Source organism: Triticum urartu, chromosome 6A (assembly GCF_056163025.1).
Source record: "Triticum urartu cultivar PI428250 chromosome 6A, HENAU_Tu73, whole genome shotgun sequence".
Classification (NCBI taxonomy): Eukaryota; Viridiplantae; Streptophyta; class Magnoliopsida; order Poales; family Poaceae; genus Triticum; species Triticum urartu.
Window position 1 is genome coordinate 219,870,201 of NC_141878.1, and position 27,871 is coordinate 219,898,071.

Below are 27,871 nucleotides of genomic sequence, written 5' to 3' on the forward strand. Positions count from 1 at the left end.
CAGCAAAGACAACTACCCATGCGCGCCTCGCCGCGGAAAATAATTCACACACTTACGCTGGGGGCTGCCATGGAGGAAAGTCGCCGGCTCCGGCAAGGTTGTCTCGGGCGCGCCACCTGCTGTCGCAGTGGACTCGTCCTCGATGATGATCACCGAGGCCTTAGCTCTCTTTGCCGCTCTCTGGGCTAGAGTCCTAAAGAGGAACAGATTCAGGGAAAAGCAAGTGAGAAACAAGACCGACAACAAGAATTGAAGAAATGCAAGTACAACAAGAGAAGCTTACTCTTCTTCTTCCTCGTCGGAGCTTAACACAGAGAAGTCGAAGCCCGGCGCGCGCCCGGCGCGAGGAGGCGGAGGAGAAGCTTCCCTTGGCCGCTTGGCGGGAGCAGTGGCGGCGGTCTGAGATGACCCCGCTCCGGCTGTCGGCGCGGCGTGAGTAGTGGTAGGGACTGAAGCGGTGGTCCGGCTAGACTCCGCTCCAGTTGCCGTCGCAGCATGAGGCGCTCCCGCGGCAACGGTGTTTGCCGCGGTGGAGCGTGTCACGCGGCGCGGCGACTGTTGACCCGCTTGCCGCTCCGTCACGTCACCGGCCTTGCGGAGACGCCTTCTTGGTGGGGATGGAGGCTCTGCTTCTGGTGGGCTGTCTGAAGACGAGGTGGAAGAGGAGTTGATTTCCAACGAGCTGCTCGTGTCCTTGGCAGGCTCGCTCGGCTCGGCGTCACGCCCGGCAAGCTCCTTCTTGCCGGCGGCCTCCCATCGCTCGGCACGGCTCGCCGCTTCCGCTGCGTCAGCCTCCTCCAGAGTGAACCCAAATTCGCCCGCGGCTGCGGCTGCCGCTGCCTCCTCCATCCTAGTGGCGATGAGCGCCAACTCCGGATCCGTGGTGTCGCGGGTGAGGCCGTCCTTCTCGTCGGGGCGGACTGGCACTTCCACCAAGTCGTCGAAGAACTGCTGAACGACCTCGTCGGTAGGCTCCTGCCAAGTTGGCACAATCCCGTGCGATTCGCACTCCGGCATCATTGCACGGATGCAGTCGAGCGCGGAATTGTTGCACAAAGGCACGACGCCCCCCGGCAACCTGAACACCTCGGGATGCTGGGGGTCATATTTGAACAACTCCTGCAGCATCGCGTTGAGCTCCAGGACTGTGAAGTTGTAGTTGAGGCCAGGCCGCAGCCTCATGATATCTGCCGCGTTCTTGAACTCCCAAGTGGGCATCCCCCGTTCCTGCAGGGGGGCGATGCGGCGGCGAAGGAAGTCTGCGCCAACAGCGCCAACAGTAAGCCCGGCAAGCCTCAGGCGCAGGATCCTGGTGACGGCAATCTTCAGCCTGGCGTCCTCCGGGGCCATGTCACTCCAATCGCTGCCGCGTGCTACTGGGGTTCGGCGTCGGATGGTAAATGGCTGCGGGCTCTCCTCGTCAATCCAGCACCAATCAGCTCTCCACTCCTCCCACTTGCCACGGAATTCTCCCTCCAGATAGGTCTCTTTCTTGCCGGGCCTTGAGATCCAGGCAATTCCGCCGGACAGGGGCTCTCCTCTCTCTACTCGGGGTATGAAAAAGTGGCGGAGGAGGGCTACGTTGGGAAGGACTCCGACAAAGTTTTCGCAGAGGTGTGCGAAAACTACCATGGTCAAGACGGCGTTGGGGGTGAAGTCAAGGAGATGGAATCCATAGGTGTTCATGATGTCACAGAAGAAATCAGAGAAAGGTGGGCAGAGCCCGCAGTAGAAGAACAATGCGAAGAAGGGGTACCCATTCGGAGCCTTCTTCCAAGCGGCGGCGGGGAGAACCTTTGTGCGCGGATGCGCGCGCGTCTCCGCCGACCAGAACAGATAGTAGTTCTCCCTCAGCTCCTTCGCGCCGAGCTTTGGGGGGGGGGGGAAACGGACCGCTCCTTCCGCAGCGCCGCGAGCCGCTGCGCCTCGGTCGTCTTCACGGTCTTCCCCTTGTCGGCTTTTGGAGCCATGGCGGAAGTAGTGGAGGAGGTCGACGGCGTTGGTGGTGCTAGTGGCGATGGGGGGCGGAGCGCTGCTCTCTCTCTCTCTCTCTCAGCTTTGCGGAGGCAAGGGAGCGGCGGAGATTTCTGAGATTGGGAACGGCAGCGGGCGAGTGGTCCAACTGCCCCTGTTTCCCCTGCTTATAAAGGGGGAGGGGGCAGACGTTCCGCATTTTCGAATAAAGAAACGCCCACGACCTCTCCCACGACGCCGCATTCAACGCGTGCCGTTCGGGGAGGGCGCGGTGGATACGGAGTGAGATACGGCGTAACCTAGGCCGCACGCGCCCGTGCCCTGTTTTGGGCCTGGCCCAACAGCGCTCGGCACCGTGTATGGCCCAGGCCCGGGGGCTCCTGTCGGTGTAATAGAGTAGGGGTACCCTAGTATCCCGAACTTGTGCACGGGCAGTCGCAGCATCCCGCGGCAAGGCTTGCCGGGTGACCGCCAAGATCCTCCGTGGTTCCTTTGGAGCCAGTTCAAGAACACTCACGCTCGGTCTTGCTAGCTGCTGGTGTGTACTTTAGCACTCCGCGCTCCCGAGCTAGAAATCAATACAAAACCACAAAGCAGGAGTAGGGTTTTATGCATCCGTGCGGCCCGAACCTGGGTAAATCGCTCGCGTGCTTCGCCTCAATTTGCTCTTTGCACGATCTCCGCCCCTGCCGAACCAAAAGGGACCCGGTCCGCCGGTCCCATAGGTGCCCGTGGATCAGTACCCCGGCAATGAGCTTCGTGGAAACCCTAACAAGATCCCTCCAGAAACCGTTGGCGATCACTTATGGCTGAACAAGGCTCGAGCTGCTCTGGGGCTGGACCCGTGGGCTCGTCTCAAGATCTCTGATGATGATGATGGGCACTTGGCGCCGAAAAAGAGGGACATCCACCATGCTACGCCTTCCATCCCGGTGTCTCCGCTTGCTTACTGGTCGCCGCAGGGTGACACGGCCCCTCGGCTGAAGACCACAAAGGCTTCGCTGGACCCTCCTTGTGTCATTTGAATGTTCTATCCGCTCTGCTTTTGGCACCGCTTGGGTGATTTGTGTTATTCAGAGAACTTGTTCATCCACCCCCTAGTTTGTAGCTTTTCTACCTTTGCTTTCGAACTGCTCTTTGAGCTGCTGTATCAGAATATGTTGTGGTTTCGTTCTCAGCAATGGAACCGGGGAGATGCTCCCTGTTTTTCTAAAAAAATTTATTCTATATGTTATTATATATTATTTTTATTGTCATCATATATTTAACAGATACTTACATATGTAAGAAAAGAATATCCCACATCTTATTAACTTATAAAAATAATTTCTTAACAAATAAAATCCTGGATTGTTTTGGCACGAAAATCCTAGTGATTGTGTACAAAAGCTTGGTAAGATTTAAGGACGAATGTAATAATATCACTTATTATTTAAATATATTTATAACAAAATGCTCAGCCCCTTTTTATTTTTTGATAACATTGCTGGCCCAACCCAACATTATAATTAGAATCAGCCCAGCAAAATCGTGTATTTCGAGAAAGTCCAAATGGCCTGTAATTTTTTAGGAAATAAAATAAACAGGCCGCATGGACGCTACATTAGTTGTTCACCCAGCCCAGCTAATGGCTGTAATTCAAAAAAAAAGATCAAATTGACTGTAAATTCTACCGCGTAAAAAAACTGTAAATTCTGAAAAATGGGTTGAATACGTGCCACATTTTTGGAGGCTGAAATGTGGGACAATAGGTCGAAGCTAATGCAAGTCGTTGTCAATTTAGTCAACAAATGATTCTGACATGTTAGCCATCGGATTTACATCCAATGACCGGCATCCATCTTCAATCTCTCGTCTTCTTCCTCCAGCGCCGCCGGGACCACCTCCCGCCTTCTGCTGCTAGCAGCTCTGCTTAGCATGCTTCGCTATGAAGCGCTACTCCACCGTTGGCCAGGCCATCTCTCCACTCCTCCACACCTCCTATTCTTCTCCACCGACTGCCGAACCACACCGCACTAGAACCAGTTAACCCTCGTACACCTCTCTGTCTGCGACTCTACTCCCGCGTCTTCCCATCTCCGGCTCGTTGCTGTCCGGGCCTCACCGTCGTCCACCACCTTGGATGCGCTCGGCGTGACGTGGTCAACGTGGTCAACGAACGACACCATCAGAAGTAGACTGTGCATGGAGAGGCTGACAGCTGGGTCCATGGCCGCACACAAGGAAATGTCTCCTTATTACACGCTAAATAATGATTCCTCCACCTGACATCTGGGACCCACTGGAAGGGCCTCTGTATGTCGCGAAATAAAGTGCCCCCCGCTGACATGTCGGACCCACCAGCTATCTTCGCACGCAAGGAAGTGCCTCCTTATTATGCACAAAAAAATGAATATTCCCCCTGCCAGCTGGAACCCAGCATAGTGGAAGGCTGACTTGTGGGCCTACCAAGTTGACGGGGATGGAGGGCTTTGTCAACTTAGTCAATATGAACGATTCTAGCTCCTGTTACCGTACGATGTTCATCCAACGGCCGTAGTGCTTCTTCAACCTCTGGTCTTCTTGCTCCAGCTGCCCAAACCAGCGCCGGTCGTGCTGCGTGCTCCTGCCTCCCGTGGCCGGCTGTGATGCCGTGGAGGCCTCACCGCCCCTACTACTCCCACCGCTGGCCAGGCCATCCCTCTACTCACCCACACCCCCTGTTATTCTGCGGCGACAGCAGCCTCACACCGCAGCCGAACCAGTGAACCCTCGTACTCCTCTTTGCGTGGGCATCCACTGTTGCGTCTTCCCCGGCTCCGAGTCGTCCCCTTCCTAGTCCTCGCCGTCGTCCATCGCCCTGGTGCTCTCGGCGCGGCGTGGTTAACGTGGTTAACGAGCGACTTCCATCAGAAGAGTACTGTACGTGGAGAGGCTGACAGCTGGGTCCACGGCAGCCACAAGGAAGTACCTCCTTATTACGCGGAAAATAATTATTCCTCCACCTGACAGCGGGGACCCACCGGACGGGGCACCAGTATTTTGCGAAAAAAAATCATTTCCCCTTGACTGCTGGGACCCATCGGACGGGCCACCGTATTCCGCGAAAAAAATGTTCCCCCCGCTGTCAGCTCGGACCCACCGGAAGTGCCTCCTTATTACGCACAAAAAAATGAATACTCCCCCGGCTAGCTGGGACCCACCTTGCTGGGAGGCTGACTTGTGGGCCTACCAAGTTGACGGGGACAAAGGGCTTTGTCAACTTAGTCAATATGAACGATTCTAGCTCTAGTGACCGTACAATGTCCATCCAATGGCCGTAGTGCTTCTTCAACCTCTGGTCTTCTTGCTTCAGCCGCCCAAAGCAGCGTCGGTCGTGCTGCATGCTCCTGCCTCCCGTGGCCGGCTGTGCTGCCGCAAAGGCCTCACCGCCCCCTACTATTCCCACCGCTGGCCAGGCGCTGTGGCGACGACAGCCTCACACCGCAGCCGAACCAGTGAACCCTCGTAGTCCTCTCCGTGCGGGCTTCCACTGCCGCGTCGTCCCCTTCCTAGGCCTCGCCGTCATCCACCGCCGTGGTGCTCTCCGCGCGGCGTGGTCAACGTGGTCAAGGAACGACTTCCATCGGAAGAGTACTGTACATGGAGAGGCTGACAGCTGGGTCCACGGCCACAACCCAGTTTTTTGTGATTTGCCAAGTAAGTCGCTTTGTCAGGCCTGTTGGGCTGCAAATCTTTCAAGACGAGGAGAGCTTTCATTCGGCTGGCCGATAAAATGGCCCATCAGTAATGAGAAATGGGTTGTACATTTTTAAAACACATCAAACCGGCAATTAGTTTCAAATATCTTTTTTATTTCAAGATTTTAAATTACATTAATTTTTATGCGTGGAGAATTTGTTGGATTTTATATTGATATACATTTATTTTTAAAATCAGTTTGAATGTGAGTCAAAATTTCGGGATTAAAAATAGTTCGGACCGCACTGAAATATGCAAAATTTCGTATAATTTTTTAACCGTTGCCACAATATGGGCTATAATGCTAACAAAAAGAATATGGGCTCCAAAAAAACCTTAAGAATTAGAAAATGGGCTGTAAATTATTAGAAATAATGGCAGATGGGTTGTATGCTGTTTTCCACAGATTTGAGGCTTTCCTAAAAAAAAGGTTGACGCACAAGCACTAACTGTTGGATGTCCATCCAACGGCTGTCATGCTTCTTCAATCTCTGCTCTTCCTGCTCCAGCCGCTCAAACAAGCGCCGACGGGAGTGCCTGCTCCCTCCTCCTCGTGGCCGGCTGTGCTGCCGCGCAGGCCTCACCGCCCGACCATACTCCCATCGCTGGTCTAGCCATCCCTCTACTCACCCACACCTGCTGTTATTCTCCGGCGATGGCAGACAAACCAGTAAACCCTCGTACAGTCGTACTCCCCTCCGAGTGGGAAACAACTGCTGAGTCTTCCCTGCCTCCATGTCTTCCCCTTCCTAGGCCTCGCTATCGTCCACCGCCCTGGTGCTCTCGGCGCGGCGTGGTCAACGTGGTCAAGGAACGACTTCCATCTGACGTGGACTGTACGTGGAGAGGCTGACAGCTGGGTCCACGGCCGCAGCAAGGAAGTGCCTCCTTATTATGCAGAAAATAATGATTCCTCCACCTGATAGCTGGGACCCACCGGATGGGCCACTGTATTTCGCGAAAAAAAGTTTCCCCCTGACTGCTGGGAACCTCCAACTACATCTTCGCACGCAAGGAAGTGCGTTCGGGCAAAAAAAAACGATTCGCCCCCTGATTGCTGGGACCGACCAGCTACATCTTCGCAGGCAAGGAAGTGTCTGATAGTCGGGACCCACCTGGTTGAAGCGTACGTAGCGTTGTCATTCTGGTTGCGAACGTGCACGTACATATTGGTCGATGTAGAGGCGCGCACATATCATAGTAGAGGCGCGCACGTGTCGTAGTAGAGGCGCGCACGTAGCATTTACACGTACATACAACGGCCAGGGTGCAAGAAGGAAAATACGGCCACGTATGTGTACATACGGGCGGGGTCTCGAACGCCTACTCGCGCATACGTACGGCCAGGGCTCGTGTACATGGCTGGGTCGGAACGGAGAAACAACGTTGTCGTCGTGTTCATGGGGAGGCAACGGAATGCTTCGTGTTCATGGGGAGGCAACAGAATGCGTCGTGTTCATCGGGAGGGCTTGGACGAAATAGGCGATGGAAACGAGGCCTGACGTACCGTAGAACGGAGGAAACGGCCTTGTGTTCCACCAGCCACGTTCAAAACGGGATCCTGTTCATCGGGAGGGGTCTGGCGTACCGCAAAACAGAGGAAACAGACCTCCTACGGTCGAAACGGGGGTCCTGTTGATCGGGATGGGTGTGGCGTACCGCAAAACGGATGAAACAGACTTGTGTTGGAGCGCTACGGTCGAAACGGGGGTCCTGTTCATCGGGAGGGGTGTGGCATACCGCAAAACGGGACTCCACGGGATACTGTTCATCTCCACCGTCGACCTCCTCCAGCCTCCACGGGCTCCTGTTCATCCAGCCTCCACGGGCTCCTGTTCATCCAGCCTCCACCGCACGCTACTCCATCGGCTACTGTTCAACCACCCCTCCACCGTCTACTGTTCATCCAGCCCTCCACACCACGGGGTCCTGTTCAACCACCCCTCCACGGGCACCCCTCCATCGTCTACTGTTCATCCAGCCCTCCACACCACGGGGTCCTGTTCAACCACCCCTCCACCGTCTACTGTTCATCCAGCCCTCCACACCACGGGGTCCTGTTCATCCACCCCTACACGGGTACCCCTCCACCGTCTACTGTTTATCCAGCCCTCCACCACAGCACGGGGTCCTCTTCATCCAGAGGCAACGCCACCGCTCACTGTTCATCCAACCCCCCCCCCCCCACAACACTCACTGTTCATCCCATCAATCGGCTCCTGTTAGCAGCAGTAGCAAAGGAATCGCTCGATCGGGTTTAGTTAACAGCCATCGATCGATCGCTCAGGTTCAGTAACGCGTAGCCTGCAGTGCAATCGCTCGGGTTTAGTTAGATCCCAATGCCTCGCTCGGGTTCAGTTAGAGCAAATGCCTCGCACACACGCGCGTACGTGTACGAGAGAAACGCACGTCGCTCAGCCCCCGACCTCCCACCGTAACCGGGAACTCCCTGAAATTTTCCTCCCCCTCGCTTCTACCATGGTTTTTTCTGTCATGGACAGTCCAAAGAATGTCATGCAGCTGCGTCTCTGGCCCGCCCAGGACGAAAAGCCCATTTTCTGTCATGATGATACCGGGTTTTGTCACAATTATCGTCATAGAAGTGTCATATGTATGATAGAAAAAAAATTCGTTCGGCCCAAAATGTCACGAATTTGTCTTTTTTTGTAGTGACTTCGACATCGCTCGCATCGGTCTCCCATACAACGCCATCCTCGGGTACCCGGCTCTCGCTCAGTTCATGGCGGCGACTCACCCGACTTACAACCTCATGAAGATGCCAGGGAGCAAGGGTGTCCTCACCATCAAGGGGGACACTAAGGAGCCGTGACGGCGCTCAGGCTCGCCTTGAAGACCGCGACAGCAGCACAACCCGCTGACGCCGGTGCCCCCGCAGCCAGGGAGGCCGCGCCCAGAAGAAGAAGCAGTTGTGCACCCAAGACAAGGCGGAAACCAAGTAGGTATCGGTCAGCGAGGACGGGTCTTTAGGAGCCACCTTTACCATAGGAGCCGGCCTTGACCCGGAACAAGAAGAAGCCTTGGTGAGGTTCTTGCGCGCGAACAAGGAGATATTCGCGTGGGAGCCCAATTATCTGGTAGGGGTCCCAAGGGAGGTGATCCAGCATCATCTAAGGGTATGCCCCAACATCTGCCCCGTGAAGCAGCGAGCAAGACGGCAGTCCACTGAGAAGCAGGCCTTCATCGTCCAAGAGACACGCAAGCTAGAAGCGGTAGGTGCCATCCGAGAGGTTCGATACCCCGAATGGCTGGCGAACCCTGTCGTAGTGCCGAAAAACGGCGGGAAGTAACGGATGTGCATTGACTTCACCAATCTTAACAAATCCTGCCCCCAAGATTTGTTCCCACTCCCGCGCATTGACCAGATTGTCGACTCCACCGCCGAGTGTGACCTGCTGTGCTTCCTGGATGCGTTCTCAGGGTATCATCAAATCAAGATGGCGGTGGAAGATGTGGAGTATATGGCCTTCCTGACACCATGTGGGGTGTACTGCTACACCTGCATGCCCTTCGGGCTACGCAATGCGGGCGCGACCTTTCAGCGGTTGATGCACATTGCTCTGGGGCAGTAGTTCGGGAGAAATGCAGAGGCCTACGTCGATGACATAGTGGTCAATTCTCGCGAGGCGAGGACATTGATTCAAGACTTGGAGGAGACCTTCGAGAGCCTACGCCAAGTGAACTTGAGGCTCAACCCAGAGAAGTGCGTGTTCGGCGTCCCCTCTGGCAAGCTGCTGGGATTCCTCGTATCCCACAGAGGGATCGAGGCTAACCCAAAGAAGATCAAGGCCATCGAGGACATGAGCCCACCACAGACCCTCAAAGAGATGCAAAAGCTAGCTGGGCGGGTGACCGCGTTAGGGCATTTCATCTCCAAACTAGGAGAGCGCGCCTTACCTTTCTTCAAGATCATGAAGAAGAAGGGCCCGTTCGAGTGGAACCCGGAGGCCGACCGGGCCTTCCAAGACCTCAAGAAATACCTTACTAGCCCCCCGGTGATGGTGGCACCGCGGCCCCTCGAACCTCTGGTACTCTACCTTGCTGCCACCCCGTACTCCGCCAGCGCGGTGTTGGTGGCGGTTCGGGAGGAGCGCCAAGCCAACGGCGCACCGCGCCAAGCCAGGGCTGAAGTGGCGCGGGGTCAGGAAGGCGCAGCAAAGGCGTCAGCAGTGGAAGGCCAAGCTCAGCTGGGCGGCATCGCAGAAGCCCCTGAGGACAATCAGGTCTCAGGAATCCTCCCACCTCAGGATATTCCCCGATCTCCGCATGACCCGAGCCTTGACAGTGTGCCGGCCCTCGTCGAACACCCTGTGTACTTCGTCAGCACTGTACTACGGGACGCAATGGCACGCTACCCCATGCCCTAGAAACTCCTGCTCGCACTCCTGGTGGCCCCACGCAAACTGCGACACTACTTCCAGGGCCACCCCATCAAGGTCATCTCAGCCTACCCATTGGAGAGGGTACTTAGGAGCCCTAACTCGGCCGGAAGGGTCACTGAGTGGAACATCGAGCTGCAAGCATTCCAGTTGGAGTTCAGCACTACCAGGGTCATCAAAGGGGCCGCACTCGCTGACTTTGTGGCAGAATGGACGGATGCCCCGATACTCGAGGAAGGAGAAGACCGATCCACCTCCCGAGGGAGTGAGGCCCCGGACGGCTGGGTCATGTATTTCGATGGCGCCTTCACGCACCAGGGCATGCGGGCTGGAGCGGTGCTCATCTCGCCCACCCAGGGCAAGCTCTACTACGCCGTGCAACTCTGCTTTCAGCACGGCGAGAAGGTCTCCAACAATATCGCAGAATACGGAGGCCTCATAGCTGGCCTGAAGGCTGCGGCGGCTCTAGGGGTGAAGCGCCTCACTGTCAGAGGCGACTCACAACTCCTCGTCAACTTCTCCAACAAGGTGTAGGAGCCGAAGGACGAGCATATGGAGGCCTACCTCGCGGAGGTGCGCAAGATGGAGAAACAATTCTCGGGCTTGGAGCTGCAGCACGTGCCCCGGGGCACCAACAAGGAGGCCGACGACATCGCCAAGAGAGCATCCAAGAAGCAACCGCAGGAGCCAGGCGTCTTTGAGGAGCGGCTCTTCAAGCCATCAGCTGCGCCACCTCTTTCAAGCATGATTCAACCTCGGGAGGAGCTCCCCCAGCCTCCGGCCATAGGAGCCCCAGCCTGTGGCCCGACCTCAGGAGCTCGGCTGCTCTTGGCGCTTGAGCCCCAGGAACAATGCTGGACCAAAGAATTCAAGGAGTACTTAACACACGGGACGCTGCCTGAGAGGGAAGAGGAGGCGGAGCGCGTGGCCCAGCAAGCCACGGCATACTGTATCCAAGACGGCGAGTTATACAGGAAACGACCGAACGATGTCACGCTGCGCTGCATATCCAGCGATCAAGGAAGGGAGTTGCTGATTGACATACATGGCGGGGACTGCAGACACCACTCATCATCACGAACCCTTGTCGGCAAGGTGTTCCGCAGTGGATTCTACTGGCCTACAGCACTCAACGACGCAGCCGAGCTGGTGAAATCCTGCGAAGCTTTCCAGTTCCATGCCAAGCAAATCCACCAGCCAGCTCAGGGTCTTCAAACTATCCCACTCACATGGCCGTTCGTGGTCTAGGGGCTGGATATACTAGGCCCGTTCTCTCAGGCGCCAGGGGGCTACCGCTACCTCTACGTCGCCATGGACAAATTCACCAAGTGGGCGGAGGTGGAAGCCGTCCGTACCATCCCAGCCGGCTCTGCTGTCAAGTTCATCAAGGGCCTCATAAGCCGCTTCATGGTCCCCAACCTCATCATCATAGATAATGGTTCGCAGTTTACTAGAAACCTCTTCAAAACCTACTATGCTATACTTGGAATGCAGATCTACTACGCTTCGGTGGCCCACACCAGGAGTAATGGTCAGGCCGAACGTGCTAACGCGGAGGTCCTGAGGGGCCTCAAGACCAGGACCTTCAAGAAGAAGCTGGAGGCCTGCGGCAGGGGCTGGGACGACGAGCTCCAGTCCGTACTATGGTCCATCCGAACCACCGCCACCAAGCTAACGGGAGAGACTCCATTCTTCCTCATCTACGGAGTTGAAGCGGTCGTTCCTCACAAGGTCAAGCATCGTTCCGCACGGGTCCTGGCGTTTGACAAAACGCAGTAGGAAGCCACGCGGGGGATGGACCTCGTGCTGGGGGAGGAACGTCGCTGTGAAGCTGTGCTACGGGCGGCGAAGTACCAGCAAGCATTGCGGCGATACCACTGCCGCAACGTACGCTCCAGGACACTCAAGACGGGCGACCTAGTCCTGAGGCGGGTCCTCTCCAGGGAAGGGCTGCATAAGCTTTCACCAATGTGGGAGGGCCCGTTTAAGGTCGTACACATCTCCAGGCCTGGCGCCGTGCGCCTGGAGAAGACGGGGTACCAATCCAAAACGCTTGGAACATCCAGCACCTCCGGAAGTTCTACCCATGAAGCAAGGCCCAGAGCCTGTGAAGCAGGGCCCAAAGCCTGTGAAGCAAGGCCCAGAGCCTGTGAAGGAAGGCCCAGAGCCTGTGAAGAAGGCCCGCTGCCTGTGAAGAATCGCCGCCCGTGACACTCTCACGTAATAATGAGTTGGGGCTGTACACGCCCCGGAGTCTCAGGAGTGCCGGCCTCAGGCCCTGGGGCTCCCGCCCATGCCTAGTGGCAGCACTTAGCTCCGCGCTGGTGAGAAGAATTGAAGACTAGATTAGGTGCCGGACGCGACTTTTCATTTGGTTTCCATAGTTGGCTTGCTTTTCCTTAATTGAAGTTTGCTTTTGGCGTTCCTTGCTGATCTGACCCCGTCACCTCTCACTGCATTTTTCCGGCTCGGGTTTGCTCGCGTTCTCTCTCTCGCATGCCTCGCGAGGGGGCTAGGAAGGTGCCCTCGTGAGCATTTTTTCTCCCTTCTTTGCCTTCTCGCAAGCCACCCTCGTTCGAGCCCAAAAGCTGGCGTGCTTCTCCTAGTCCGTGCCCCTCGGGTACCGCGACACAGAGCGCCAGGTCATGGCCAGGGTGAACGACAAATCTTTTAGCGCACTTCCTAACGAGTTTTTGCAGTTCTCGAGCGAATGCAGGCGGCCGAGGCAAGCTGGACATGAGGAAATGAGCGCCTCGTGAGGAAGAGGGCATCCCGAATATACCAGGTTAAGTTACCTTCGCACGAAGTAACGACACAACACGGGAACAACACATAGTGCAACAACAAAGGAACTATAGTTCGATACACGTCCCCTGGGCCCATATTGGTTTCATTCTTGATGCAGGAAATGTCACGACCGGTTTTCCGGACATAAATTTCCAGAAAATGGCCGTTGTGCTCACCAGCCCCAGGATTACTGTTAGCTGATGAGGCACCAACTTGTTACAGAAATTCCAAGCAAAAGTACAAAATGTGTAGTACAAGACCATTGTGGCCTATGAGTACATCAAATGGTTTTCTAGTGGTCGATGGCGGAAGCGGTTTGTGAATCATCAGTGTATGGGACTCCATTTCCCACGGGAACAGCTGACCAGGTTAACTCCTATCTTCGCGAGGCTGCTATCACCGTTGCTTAGTTTCCGGGGCTGTCACCGCAACGCTCCTCTCCATGCAGAAATCTGGCCAAGACAATAGCCAGGGACAAGCCAGTGAGTACTTTGAATGTACTCGCAAACATTATGAACACTGGGATAATATAATTGATAATCATGCACTGAAATATTCTATGATCACATCGCCAGTCACAAATAAAATATCTTTTATGCATGCAAGCAGGTTATTTATATGCAACATGAATAAGCAATAATGGAGTGGGAAATAAAATGCCGCAGTCGGGCGTCTGTGCGACACCACATAAAGGGCTTACAAAGTAAATAAATAACAAGCAATGCCATAGTCGGGCGTCTAAGCGACACCACATAAAGGGCTTAAAAAGAAATGCCACAGTCGGGCGTCTAAGCGACGCCACATAAAGGGCTTAAAAGAAATGCCACAGTCGGGCGTCTGAGAGACACCACATAAAGGGCTTAAAAAGAAATGCCACAGTCGGGCGTCTGAGCGACACCACATAAAAGGGCTTGAGAATAAATAATCACAATGAATATCCAGGAGGTAGAACCATCCCAGGGATACTCGATAATACAATAATGCAACGGTTTAGTCCATCATAAAATAATAATCATGGTTCTCACAAGTCACCAGTCGGTATCCAAGTTTGGTTTAACAATTTCACCTCCGAAGACCGACATTAAGACCAACACTTGACCCATCCCAGACTGTAATCCTTAACCATGGACACGGCTATTCGAATAGGTTTAATCTCTGCAGAGGGTGTACTCTTTACCCACGAGTAACGGATTCCTTTAGTCCATCGGGACTAATTCCGTCTACGGCCTTTTAGTTGAAAACACGCCTAACTTGCACACACTAGCTTAACTCATCGGTGTCTGGAATCACCCACGACACTTGTTAAGCAAAACTCTAAGTGGGGAGGCTACAACCTCGCGTAGCATGGGATCAAATTTATATCGCGCGCTCTAAGGGGTGGCCTCCCCTCTCGGTCCCAACCGGAAACACCCATGCCCCCTGACCAGGTAGCATGCCTACCGGCTACAACCGATATCTTCCACCATGGCCTCTCTGTACGGTGTGTGCTGGAAAGGGGTTGACGACTTACTGAACCGTACCCTACCTGCGGCAGGGACGAGTGGTAGTACGAGGCAAGTAGGGGGGTTGCTGGAACAAGACTCGATCTGCGGTCGACTCAGGAGGTTTATAAGTTCCCTGCATGACATGTATATCAAATATATTTCAACCAAAGAAATCACCACTCAATGTACCTTACCATGCCATACCGGACATAACCGTCCTGACGGGGACCGGCGACAAGCTCACGCCTACCCAAGGCCGAGGCTTTCCCGGATTCCTTTCCGGCATGCATGCAAGGCACATGAGGATGATTGCCATCACAATAATATTCATTTCCAACAGCAAGGAAATCACTGATATGCTTCCATGCAAATGATCATGTCACATGAAATAACAAGTCCTCCGAAGTAAGGTGGTGTTATAAACGTGTCAAATAACACACCAAAAACATTATGCCAGGGTTCAGAATGCTTGCCTTTAAGTTGTGGAGGGGTGAGGTGCTCTCCAAAACTTTTGAAAGTTTCTTCTCTCTCTCCAAAATCCTATTTTAAAATATATTTGAATTAACACACATTTCAAAAACAGTACAAAAAAGTTGTTTGGAAAATTTTCAAATAAATCTTAAAATAAACTATACCAAATTTGAGGAAGGTAGGAAAAAGAATCAACTCATTTGGAGTTATAATTAAAAAGTTATAGCCAGTCAAAGTTCTGGTCAAATCTGTTTTTAAATTAAATGTATAAAAGAAAACGCTTCAGATAGAATACGCTTTCGGTGCAGGGTAAACGTACTCGCGAGTTTTACGCTTCCACTTATCCAGCATGGACGGCGCGCGTCTCACTGACAGTGGGCCCGCCTGGCCCACTGGTCAGGTTTGACTGGTCTATTTCTCCCTCCTCTTCCTTTGGCCGAACGGAGGCGGGGCAACGGTGGTCGTCGCCGGCGAACGGTGGCTCCCCGCGGGTTCAAGAGGGTCTGGATGGATCCGCGACTCCAGCGCGGTCCTCCAGGTGGTCGCCAGGCTGGTGGGGACGGAGGGAGCTGCCGGTGGCGAGCTTCGCAGTGGAGGAGGCTTCGGGTGGATAGTGAGTTTGGAGCTGCGGTGGTCTTTGACCAAAATCGAGCGTGGGGTTGTACTCACGAGAGGGAGGGAGAGCTCTTGGTGGGTAGAATGGAGAGGGGGAGGCACTGGTGGCGACGGAATCAGCCGGAACTTGGCGGCGGCCGAACCGGCCGGACTTGGGGAAGAAGGCCTTCCCTGGTCGATTGGCTGCCACTGGGGGCTTCTTGGAGACCGCTTGAGGCTACCTTCGTGCGGAGACGAGCTCGGGGCTCCTTAAATAGGCGAGGCAAGGCGGTTCCGCGGCGGCCGTGGATAAGCTCTCCGGCGAACCGCCTCTCTGTAGCTAGGGCGACGTGGCGGCGACGAGGGCTAGCAGACACGCTTGCGGATGAGCTCGCACTGCTCCAATGGCCATGTGGCGAGCGGGAGAGGCTTGGGCGGCGCTGCCCGTGGCAGAGGCGCACTGCCGACGCCGGCGTGCCGCCAAAAGTGCTCTGGCGGTGGCGCTGTAGGGCGCCAGGGCGGGCTGTCGTGTTGTGGCGAGGCGGGGAGTGCGTGGCGAGGTCCTGCCGTGTGGGCCAAGACAGGGGCACGACGCGGCGGCTCGTGTGCGCGGCTGCAATTTGCGCGCTCTGGGCGCGCCCACCGCACGCCCACCAGATGCTCGGCGAAATGCCATGGCATGCTAGGTGGCTCGGTTGGATCTGGGGGTTAGCAGGTCTAGGTTTGGGCTTGCAAGGGGATCAGTGGACAAGCTGGTTTGGTCAGGAGATCAGGTTCATAGTGCAAACCAAAAATTCATGCCAAAACAGATCATGCCCATAAGGTGTTTGACAAAATGCCAAGGGCACTTAGGCAAGTCTTGGAGTGGTCAAAAACTCCAGATCAGTGTCTCCTTAGATGCAAGAGAGAGTGGTAGGGTTAGTTTGGCAAAAGGAGAAACTTGTTAGTGCAAGTTTTACAAAACTTCAATTCTGGACAGGAAATAAATGGCATCATTTCATGAACCAAAAATGACCCAAAGGGTGCATGCTCCTGGACTTAAGGGTTTAACATGGAGGACTATAAGTAGGAGAAAGAATTAAGGGCTAAAGAGCAAGCAAAAATATGGTTTCTGTACAATCCATCATGTTGGACCAGAATGAAGATGAGGTTGAATCACTTAAAATTTGCAAAGAACAACACCAGGTTTTTGCATAAAGTGGAATCATAGGCTATTACCATCATCCCATAATTTTGGTGGAGGCTAGAAAGAATTATTTAAATGAGTTGTAGTGCAAAATTGCCCACTGGACCAGAGAACAAAATTGGTTGTAGAGCTCAAAATATTTCATAAAGTAAAGATGTTTTTGCACAAAAGTTATTGAATAACATCACATGACATCTCCAAATTTTTGTGGGAATTTTAAGTGAATCTATCAAATGGTTGTAGTTCAAATATGGCCATTTAACCTTGAAAAACCATTTTCAAGAAAGTAAAGATCAAGCAACTTAATTATTTAATTAGTTATATTAAATAAGGGAAAGTTTCTCTTGAGAGATTAAATATGTCCAATGACATATTTGAAAAGTTTTCTCTTTGGGAAAAACTCATCATAACAGGGAAGGAAATGATTTAAAACTCAAAATGGAGCTCAGAAATTCAAAGTTTTAATTCCTGGCAAAATTTTTAATTCATTAAAACAAGGCCAAATTTTTGGGGTGTCACAGGAAAAAGAGTAAAACAAAAGTAGCATTGCAGCAATCTGTGGAGGCAGACCCCTAGCGGCACCCTGAGCCTAGCCGGATCCTTCTTCGCGCTTCACGGAGGCGCGACGACGAGATGACCCCCTGCCGCCTTCAAAGCGGGCGCGGCGGCGTGACGACTGGTCATTGCCACTACTGCTGGAGCTGTCACCGGAGGAAGAGCCGGCGTAGCTGGACAAGACACAGCCGCCCTCGAGGGCAGGCTCGCCCTCATCCTCGTCGCGACCGCCCTCGAGACCGAGCACCTCCTCACCATTGTTCTCCTCGGGGCAGCACCCGGCGCGGGGACCATCTTCCCCAAACACCCTCACGTAGAGGGTCGATCCACCATCGTACTTGAAGTGGAGGGTGCACCGCCTGCCCAAGCTGCGTGCGTGGGCGAACATCTGCCAGCCACGAGCCAGAGCTATGTTGTAAGCGGCGGAAGTCGCGACTGCAAGCCAAGACGCCTTGCTACAGCAACCATCCGCTTGCAGCCAGAGTCCGCCTAGACCGGAGGCCGGCAACTCGTCAGGGAAGAAGCGCGGAAGTGGGAGCCAGTTGCCGGCCGGATTCTCTGACCAGACGACAAACTCCGGCGACACTTCCATCGTGTAGAAGCGCGGACGGGATTGCTGCACTACCAGAGCACGCCTCCCCTCATCAACTGGATCGCCATGGCTGGCACAACCCCCTCCGCGTGCCGCGGCACTGCTCCGACGGTGGGCCGCGGCAGGGGACGCGATGTGCTTGCGCGGACGGCCACGTCCACGCTTGGGCGTCGGGGAGCCGGGTCCCTCGCGAGGGGCCTTTCCCTTCTCGGCGGTGGAGAACTTCCTTCGTGGCGCCATTGGTGGCACTGCAAGCAATGGAGCGAAGAAGAAGCAAGCAAGCGAGGAAGAGATGGGCGACCGGGGCTTCGCCCCCCTCCCCATTTAAAGCAAGGGAAGGCCAACCGGCGCCTCCCACAATCGCAGGTAATGATGGTTTTCCTTGCGTGCCGCAGAGACTTGTCGAGTCGTGCAGTTGCCGAGACAGCGTGGGGAAGCGGAGACGCCCGCATCCGATCAACCGCCACACGTCAACCGAGGCCGCAGGCTTTTAGGGGCCTGCGGTGTTCCGTACTTGACCCTTGAGTTTGCCGTGCAGCCAAGCCCGAGCGCACCTTGGGCCCGGGGCTACTGTCGGCGTTTTGGGATCGGGGGTCCCCAAACTTGCGTGCCTGCGGCCCACTGCGTGGCTAAGCCATCAGGCCGTACGTCCCATCTTCATCAACAAGGCATCCAAGACCCTCGCGAGGGGCCAAGACTCGCGAGGCGGATGACACAAGACATCCTCTGGAGTGGCCTAGTCGGGCAGGCTCACGAGGAGCGGAGATGTCAAGGTGAGGCAAACCGCACGAGGCTCTCGTGACGTGAGCCATGACGATCGACACCAGGCGGGCGCCAGCGGGCGCAACGTCCTTGTTTCCTCTTTAGTGCTAAGGAGGCCTGCGCAGGCGAGGAGTACCGAGGCATCAGGCAAAGGTTTCCATATTGGTGCAACAAGACCAGGACCAGAAGGATGGCAAGACGGAGGTCATCATGGAGCCCAAGACGGCGTCACCACCAGAGCCTTTCGCAGGCGGAGACCGCCTTTGTTAGGATAGCTTGTACTAGCTGCCCCCCTTCAAATTTGCCCGCCGTTGTTGGCTCCCTTCCCGCTCAATATTTGTGAAGAGGACCAGGGCCTCTATAAGTAGGACTAGCCACCACCATAGGCAAGGAGGACCATTTTATACCATCCAGAACCACACAAGTTAGCCGAGCACAAGAAAACCTCAACCTCAGGAGGCTGTTCTTCCCATTGTATTGTTCATCATCAGCCCTAGAGGCAATCCACCACCACCACACTAGAGTAGGGTATTACACCACAACGGTGGCCTGAACCAGTATAAATCTTGTGTCTTTCTGTGTTGCGAGTTCGTTGAGTTCGTCTGTGAGATCATAGCGAGCTAGGGCGTAGATCAGTGGGAGGAAAAGACTTCACGCGCACCCCAGTGTTCGAACCTTAAGGGTTTGCCGGAACCCCACATTCGACAATCAGTGTTTACATATTAGAACTTACTCATGTAGCCCCGATGAGCCAGCTGTGGTTGTCCATGGCACTGGCGGGTCATCATAAAGTAGTGTTGCTTGCAAAGTGCTTGGGACGTAGTCATATAAATCAATGTAGGAAGAACTCTTCGGTAGGCATTAGCCCCCAAGTGCCAAGTGTTGTTGCTTGCAAGAGGCTTGGGACTTATATTCCTGTAACCCAAATATAAATGTGTTTGTAACTCTGTGTTCGTATAGGAGGCCACCGTTGAACTTCAATCACAATTGGCTGATGCAAAGACCCGGCTGGAGATTCAAGAGTCTAAGACCCGGAAAGCCGATTTAAAATTCAAGTTTAGTCTGGAGGAAACGGAAAAGATGAAGACCGATTTTCATGCTGAAAGAAACTCCTGGGCCGAAGAGAAAAACGCTCTAACACAGCGCGCCGAAAAAGCTGAAGCTGATCTGGAAAAGGTGACCTCTGAGCTTACCCGTTTAAAACGCCGGGTGTCTCAGATGGTTTATGCTGTCTTTGGTAAGTCGCCATGTGAATATTGAAATTGAATCTCTTCCGTGATGGTATAAACCGCCACTAATTACATCCATGATTGTCACATAGGTCCAAGGAGCAGTAATCTGAATCAAGATGTGCTGGTGAAGTTTAAAGCCGTATATACGCTGGTTGAACAGCTATATACCGGAACTCAGCGCGCACTAGCCACAATTTATCCAACAAATCAAGGACCCAACCTGCTAAGCGACGTGTTGAAAAAAATCAATTCTGCCTGTGAGGATTTAAGAGATAAAATGGTCATGTGCGAGAGCCGGTGCCGTGATGGCCTTGAGCCGTGCCAAGGCATGGTTACCCAAGCTAGACCCGGCCGAGGTAGCTACCGGGTATCCGAGCCTGAAAGAATATGGCACTCCTTTTTATCAGCAAGACTTCGCCACCTGCGTTAAAGAAATTTGTCCTCATGCGACAGTAATTGCTGATGAAACCAATCTCTCAAAATATCAGTCGGCTTATGATGTAGAGAACCAGAAGATGTCCACGCCAGCTTATAAAGTGATGGATCTGATTCCTCCAATTCGTAAGCATACTTTCGCCCCCAAAGTTGACCCTTCGAACCTTATAGATGATGAAGCTAAATTCCATGCCTTACGTGGCATTGATTGGTCAACACCAAACTTCCAGACGGCGGAGGAGGATGAAGAACTGGAGAAGGATGATCCGGAAGGCTCAAGTAAGCAAGGCCAAGATGAGTAATCCGCCGAGCGGTTTATATATTTGATTGTTTGAAAACACTTGATCTTGTTTGGCTCATGAAGTCATGTAATATGCCAGTAAACTTTGATCTGTCGTGCCATCATGCACGTTTTTTGCTTTATGCTACATCATTTGATCTGCCATTTAAGGAGCGTATTACTTTATTCTTATGATATCATCAATTTATGCAGAAGGAGCTTTATCATTATCTTGCACACATGTAAATCATAAGTGCCCCGGCGGTTTACTGCGGGGCGGGTAATAATACCATATATAAACCACTAGCAACTAAAAATAGGTCATAACCAGGGCCGGTTTAACCATGACTAAATATATATGAAATATCATACCTGTGATATGTGATTGAGCACTGTCGGCTTATCATACCAAAGTAGTTAGGATGATAACCCAAAACTGAGAAGACAATACTCTGAAGTACTTAATGTTATCATATGCCGCCGGTTCACCAGACACCTATGTTTGAGCTGTGCTATGCAACAGACTCTCTTTGGTCTTTGTAATCCGGTAATTAACCAGCCAAATATGTCAAAGCTATGCTCATATGAAGTGATAATACTGCCTTGATAGCAGAAATCCCAAGGTAATCAGAGCTGTGCTCTTATAAAATTTTCATTTTGGCTTCATAGCCGAATTATCAAGGTAATCAGAGCTGTGCTCTCATGAAATCTTCATATTGGCTTGATAGCCGAATTATCAAGGTAATCAGAGCTGTGCTCTCATGAAATTTTCATATTGGCTTGATAGATGAATTACCTAGATAACCAGAGTTGTGCTCTTATGAAATTATCATATTGGCTTGATAGCCAAATTACCAAGATAACCAGAGTTGTGCTCTTCTGAAATTATCATATTGGCTTGATAGCCGAATTACCATATTGGCTTGATAGCTGGTATCAGGAGGGTAGTAACGCTATGTTCTCTTTGGTGAATACACCTATGTTTGAATAGGAAGCCCCCAAGTGATTTGTAACATCGGTGTTGCGCCGGATCAAGAAGGTAGTAACGCTATGTTCTCTTTGGTGAATACACCTATGTTCGAACAGGAAGCCCCCAGTGACCATTGGAAGTGATAAGGACTCATTATTCTTAAAAATGAAACGACAGAGGCCCTGATTTATTAGGGATGCCAGCTTTATTATATTCTTTATAATATATTGAAGGAAATATGCCCTAGAGGCAATAATAAAGTTGTTACTTATATTTCCTTATATCATGATAAATTTTTATTATTCATGCTAGAATTGTATTAACAGGAAACTTAGTACATGTGTGAATACATAGACAAACTAAGTGTCACTAGTATGCCTCTACTTGACTAGCTCGTTGAATCAAAGATGGTTAAGTTTCCTAGCCATAGACATGAGTTGTCATTTGATTAACGGGATCACATCATTAGAGAATGATGTGATTGACTTGACCCATTCCATTAGCTTAGCACGATGATCGTTTAGTTTGTTGCTACTGCTTTCTTCATGACTTATACATGTTCCTCTGACTATGAGATTATGCAACTCCCGAATACCGGAGGAACACCTTGTGTGCTATCAAACGTCACAACGTAACTGGGTGATTATAAAGATGCTCTACAGGTGTCTCCGATGGTGTTTGTTGAGTTGGCATAGATCGAGATTAGGATTTCTCACTCCGTGTATCGGAGAGGTATCTCTGGGCCCTCTCGGTAATGCACATCACTATAAGCCTTGCAAGCATTGTCACTAATGACTTAGTTGCGGGATGATGCATTACGGAACAACTAAAGAGACTTGCCGGTAATGAGATTGAACTAGGTATGATGATACCAACGATCAAATCTCGGGCAAGTAACATACCGATGACAAAGGGAACAACGTATGTTGTTATGCGGTTTGACCGATAAAGATCTTTGTAGAATATGTAGGAGCCAATATGAGCATCCAGGTTCCGCTATTGGTTATTGACTAGAGACATGTCTCGGTCATGTCTACATAGTTCTCGAACCAGTAGGGTCCGCACGCTTAACGCTCGGTGATGATTGGTATTATCAGGTTATGTGATTTGATGTACCGAAGGTTTTTCGGAGTCCCGGATGAGATCACGAACATGACGAGGAGTCTCAAAATTATCGAGCTGTAAAGATCAATATATTGGAAGGCTATATTCGGACATCGGAAAGGTTCCGAGTGATCCGGGTATTTTTCGGAGTACCGGGGGAGTTACGGGAATACGGGAGTACATATGGGCCTTAGTGGGCTTTGAGGGAAAAAGTGGAGAAGCCACGATGGCTGGCCGCGCGCCCCCCATGGTCCTAGTCCGAATTAGACTAGGGGAGGGGTTGCGCCCCCTCTTTCCTTCTCCTCCCCTTCTCCTTCCTTCCCCCTCCTAGTAGGACTAGGAAAGGAGGAATCATATTCCTACTAGGAGGAGGATTCCTCCCCCCTTTGGCGTGCCTAGAGAGGCCGGCCGGCCCCCCTCCCTCCTTTATATATGTGGGGAGGGGCCACCCTAGAACACACAAGTCGACATTGTTCTTAGCCGTGTGCAGTGCCCCTCCACCATAATCCACCTCGGTCATATCGTAGCGGTGCTTAGGCAAAGCCCTGCATCGGTAGCATCATCATCACCATCATCACGCCGTCGTGCTGTCGGAACTCTCCCTCGAATCTCTGCTAGATCGGAGTTCGTGGGACAACACCGAGCTGAATGTGTGCTGAACTCGAAGGTGCCGTATGTTTGGTACTTGGATCGATCGGATCGTGAAGACGTACGACTACATCAACCGCGTTCTCATAACGCTTAACTTACGGTCTATGAGGGTACATGGACTATACTCTCGCCTCTAGTTGCTATGCATCACCATGATCTTGCATATGCGCATGAATTTTTTTTAAATTACAACATTCCCCAATAGTGGCATCCGAGCCAAGTTTATGCATAGATGTTATATGCACCAGTAGAACACAAAGGAGTTGTGGGCGTGGGTATATACATATTGCTTGCCGTTACTAGTTGATTCTTGATTCGGCGGTATTGTTGGATGAAGCGGCCCAGACCAACATTACGCATACGCTTACGCGAGAGTGGTTCTACCGCCGTGCTTCGCACACACGTGGCTAGTGGGTGTCTGTTTCTCCAACTTTAGTTGAATTCGTTTCAATGCACAAGGTTCTTTCTGAAGATCAAAAAGCAATCACTATACTACGTTGTGGTTTTTGATGCGTAGGTAAGGACGGTTCTTGCTCAGCCCATAGCAGCCACGCAAAACTTGCAACAACAAAGTAGAGGACGTCTAACTTGTATTTGCAGGGCATGTTGTGATGTGATATGGTCAAGACGTGATGAGATATAAATTGTTGTATGATATGATCATGTTTTGTTGAAGTTATCGGCAACTGGCACAGCCTTATGGTTGTCTCTTTATTGCATAAGATGCAAGTGCTAAATAATTGTTTTACTTTATCACTATGCGATAGCAATAGTTGCGAGAGCAATAGTTGGCGAGATGACCATGTGACGACACGTTGATAGAGATCAAGATGATGGAGATCATGGTGTCATGCCGGTGACGATAGAGATCATGACGGTACTTTGGAGATGGAGATCAAAGGCGCAAGATGATCATGGCCATATCATGTCACATATTTTGATTGCATGTGATGTTTATCCTTTATGCATCTTATTTTGCTTAGTTCGGCAGTAGCATTATAACATGATCTCTCTCTAAATTTCAAGGTATAAGTGTTCTCCCTGAGTATGCACCGTTGCGACAGTTCGTCGTGCCGAGACACCACGTGATGATCGGGTGTGATAAGCTCTATGTTCACATACAACGGGTGCAAGCCAGTTTTGCACACGCGGAATACTCGGGTTAAAGTTGATGAGCCTAGCATATGCAGATATGGTCTCTGAACACTGGAGACCGAAAGGTCGAGCGTGAATCATATAGTAGATATGATCAACATAGTGATGTTCACCATTGAAAACTACTCCATCTCACGTGATGATCGGACATGGTTTAGTTGATTTGGATCACGCGATCATTTAGATGACTAGAGGGATGTCTGTCTAAGTGGGAGTTCTTAAGTAATATGATTAATTGAACTTTAATTTATCATGAACTTAGTCCTGATAGTATTTGCATAACTATGTTGTAGATCAATAGCTCGCAATGTAGCTCCCCGTTTATTTTTGATATGTTCCTAGAGAAAAACTATGTTGAAAGATGATAGTAGCAATGATGCGGACTAGGTCCGTGATCTGAGGATTATCCTCATTGCGGCACAGAAGAATTACGTCCTTGATGCACCGCTAGGTGACATACCTATTGCAGGAGCAGATGCAGAAGTTATGAACGTTTGGCAAGCTCGATATGATGACTACTTGAAAGTTTAGTGCACCTTGCTTTACGGCTTAGAATCAGGGCTTCAAAGACGTTTTGAACGCCACAGAGCATATGAGATGTTCCAAGAGTTGAAATTAGTATTTCAGGCTCACGCCCATGTCAAAAGGTATGAGACCTTTGACAAGCACTTTGCCTACAAGATGGAGGAGAATAGCTCAGCTAGTGAGCACGTGCTCAAAATGTCTAAGTACTAGAATCACTTGAATCAAGTGGGAGTTAATCTTCCAGATAAGATAGTGATTGACAGAGTTCTCTAGTCACTATCACCAAGTTACTAGCACTTCGTGATGAACTATAAAATGCAAGGAATAACGTAAACGATTCCCAAGTTCTTCGTGATGCTGAAATCGACGAAGGTAGAAATCAAAAAAATCATCAAGTGTTGATGGTTGACAAGACCACTAGTTTCAAGAAAAGGGAAAAGGGAAGAAGGGGAACTTCAAGAAGAACGACAAGCAAGTTGCTGCTTAAGTGAAGAAGCACAAGTCTATACCTAAGCCTGAGACTAAGTGCTTCTACTGCAAAGGGACTGGTCACTGGAAGCAGAACTGCCCAAAATATTTGGCGGATAAGAAGGATGGCAAAGTGAACAAAGGTATATTTGATATACATGTTATTGATGTGTGCTTTACTAGTGTTTATAGCAACCCCTTAGTATTTGATACTAGTTCACTTGCTAAAGATTAATAACTCGAAACAGGAGTTGTAGAATGAACAGAGACTAGTTAAGGGTGAAGTGACGATGTGTGTTGGAAGTGGTTCCAAGATTGATATGATCATCACGCACACTCCCTATACTTTCGTGATTAGTGTTGACCAAAACAAATGTTATTTGGTGTTTGCATTAAGCATGAATATGATTTGATCATGTTTATTGCAATATGGTTATTCATTTAAAGTCAGAGAATAATTGTTGTTCTGTTTACATGAATAAAACCTTCAATGGTCATACACCCAAGGTGAATGGTTTATTGAATCTTGATCATAGTGATACACATATTCATAATATTGAAGCCAAAAGTTGCAAAGTTAATAATGATAGTGCAACTTATTTGTGGCACTGCCGTTTAGGTCATATTGGTGTAAAGCGCATGAAGAAAATCCATGCTGATGGGCTTTTGGAATCACTTGATTATAAATCAGTTGATGCAAGCAACTAACTTATTGGAAATAATACATACTGATGTATGCGACCCGATAAGTGTTGAGGCTCGCGGCGGGTATTGTTATTTTCTGACCTTCAGAGATGACTTGAGCAGATATGGGAATATCTACTTAACGAAACATAACTCTGAAACATTTGAAAAGTTCAAAGAATTTCAGGATGAAGTGGAAAATCATCGTAACAAGAAAATAAGTGTCTACGATCTGATCGTAGATGCGAATATTTGAGTTACGAGTTTGGTCTTCATTTGAAACAATGTGGAATAGTTCCGCAACTCACGCCACCTGGAACACCACAGCGTAACGGTGTGTGCGAACATCGTAACTGTACTTTATTAGATATGGTGCAATCTATGGTGTCTCCTACCGATTTACCACTATCGTTTTGGGGTTATGCATTAAAAACAACTGCATTCACGTTAAATAGGGCACCATCTAAACCAGTTCAGACGACACCATATGAACTGTGGTTTGGCAAGAAACCAAAGTTGTCATTTCTTAAAGTTTGGAGTTGCGATGCTTATGTGATTTTTTTATCCTGATAAGCTCAAACCCAAATAGGAGAAGTGCGTCTTCACAGGATACCCAAAGGAGACAATTGGGTACACCTTCTATCATAGATCCGAAGTGTTGGGGTTATTACTGCTAGGCGTAAACCGGCCTATCTGGGCCGGGTCAACTTCATCAGTAGTTCCAGAAGTGATAAAGCCCAAGAAGGCAGATGAGGGCCTAAGGCCCGTAGCCGGTTCAAGACTTGTAGCTGTAAACCAGAATTTGTATATAAACTTGTATTGTAAGTTAGGAATAAGGAGAGACCAACCCGGATACGAATATCGACCGGTGTTGGGACTCTGTGAACCGACGGGTGTCACCCATGTATATAAGGGGACGACCCGGCGACGGTTCAAGGACAACAGACAACAACTCGAGACATAGGCAAAGCTTGTTTGCTCCCTAGTCATCGAAACCCCATCAATTCCATCACAACTAGACGTAGGCTTTTACCTTCATTGAAGGGGCCGAACTAGTATAAACTCTCTTGCATCCTTGTGTCCGCTTTAACCCCTTCAAGCTAACCCGTCACGATGGCTCCACGACTAAGTCCTTTCTCTAGGAGATCTGCCGTGACAAAACCACGACAGTTGGCGCCCACCGTGGGGTAATCGCACGATGGTTTTCGGTTCTTGGAGGGCCTCTTTGAAGGACTCGAGGGCTACGCTGTGGGCCGGATGACTAAGAGTCATCGCGGCAAGCTCTACATCGACGACACAGGCTGGGGCCCCGAGGCCGGCTCAATTGAGTACGGGTACCGGGTCCCCTTTGGTAGCATTCACGTTTTCATTGGCAAGATCAGTGAACCGGGCCCTGAGCCGGACATCTGCACCGATCTCGTCAAGACGGCTCAGCGTGCGCGATCCGCCCGGGTTAAACCGGCCATGGAGCGTGCCTTCGTGGGAGTCATCCATGGAGGAAGTTATGAGGACGGATCAGAATTTCGTGGCGCGACCGTCATTTGTTCCAGTGACGAATCTTCGACCGGAGAAACCGAATCTCTTTATCAGCTACAAGATGGCCGGATTGGGAGCTGTTCCGATGGCGACAGTATTCGGGACCCCTCTGATCTGCCCAACCGGGTTGGAATATTCATGGCCGGAACACAAGCAGCGCTTCATTCTTCGACAGCTACGGCAACGATTTCTGGTTCAGCAACGGCGACGGCTGCCGGGGCAGGAGGCCCTATGTGCCCGCCGGCTCAGGTTCTATTAGAACTATTTGATGCGTTGGCTGTGCTTATGGCGGAAGTTAATCCGCCGGAT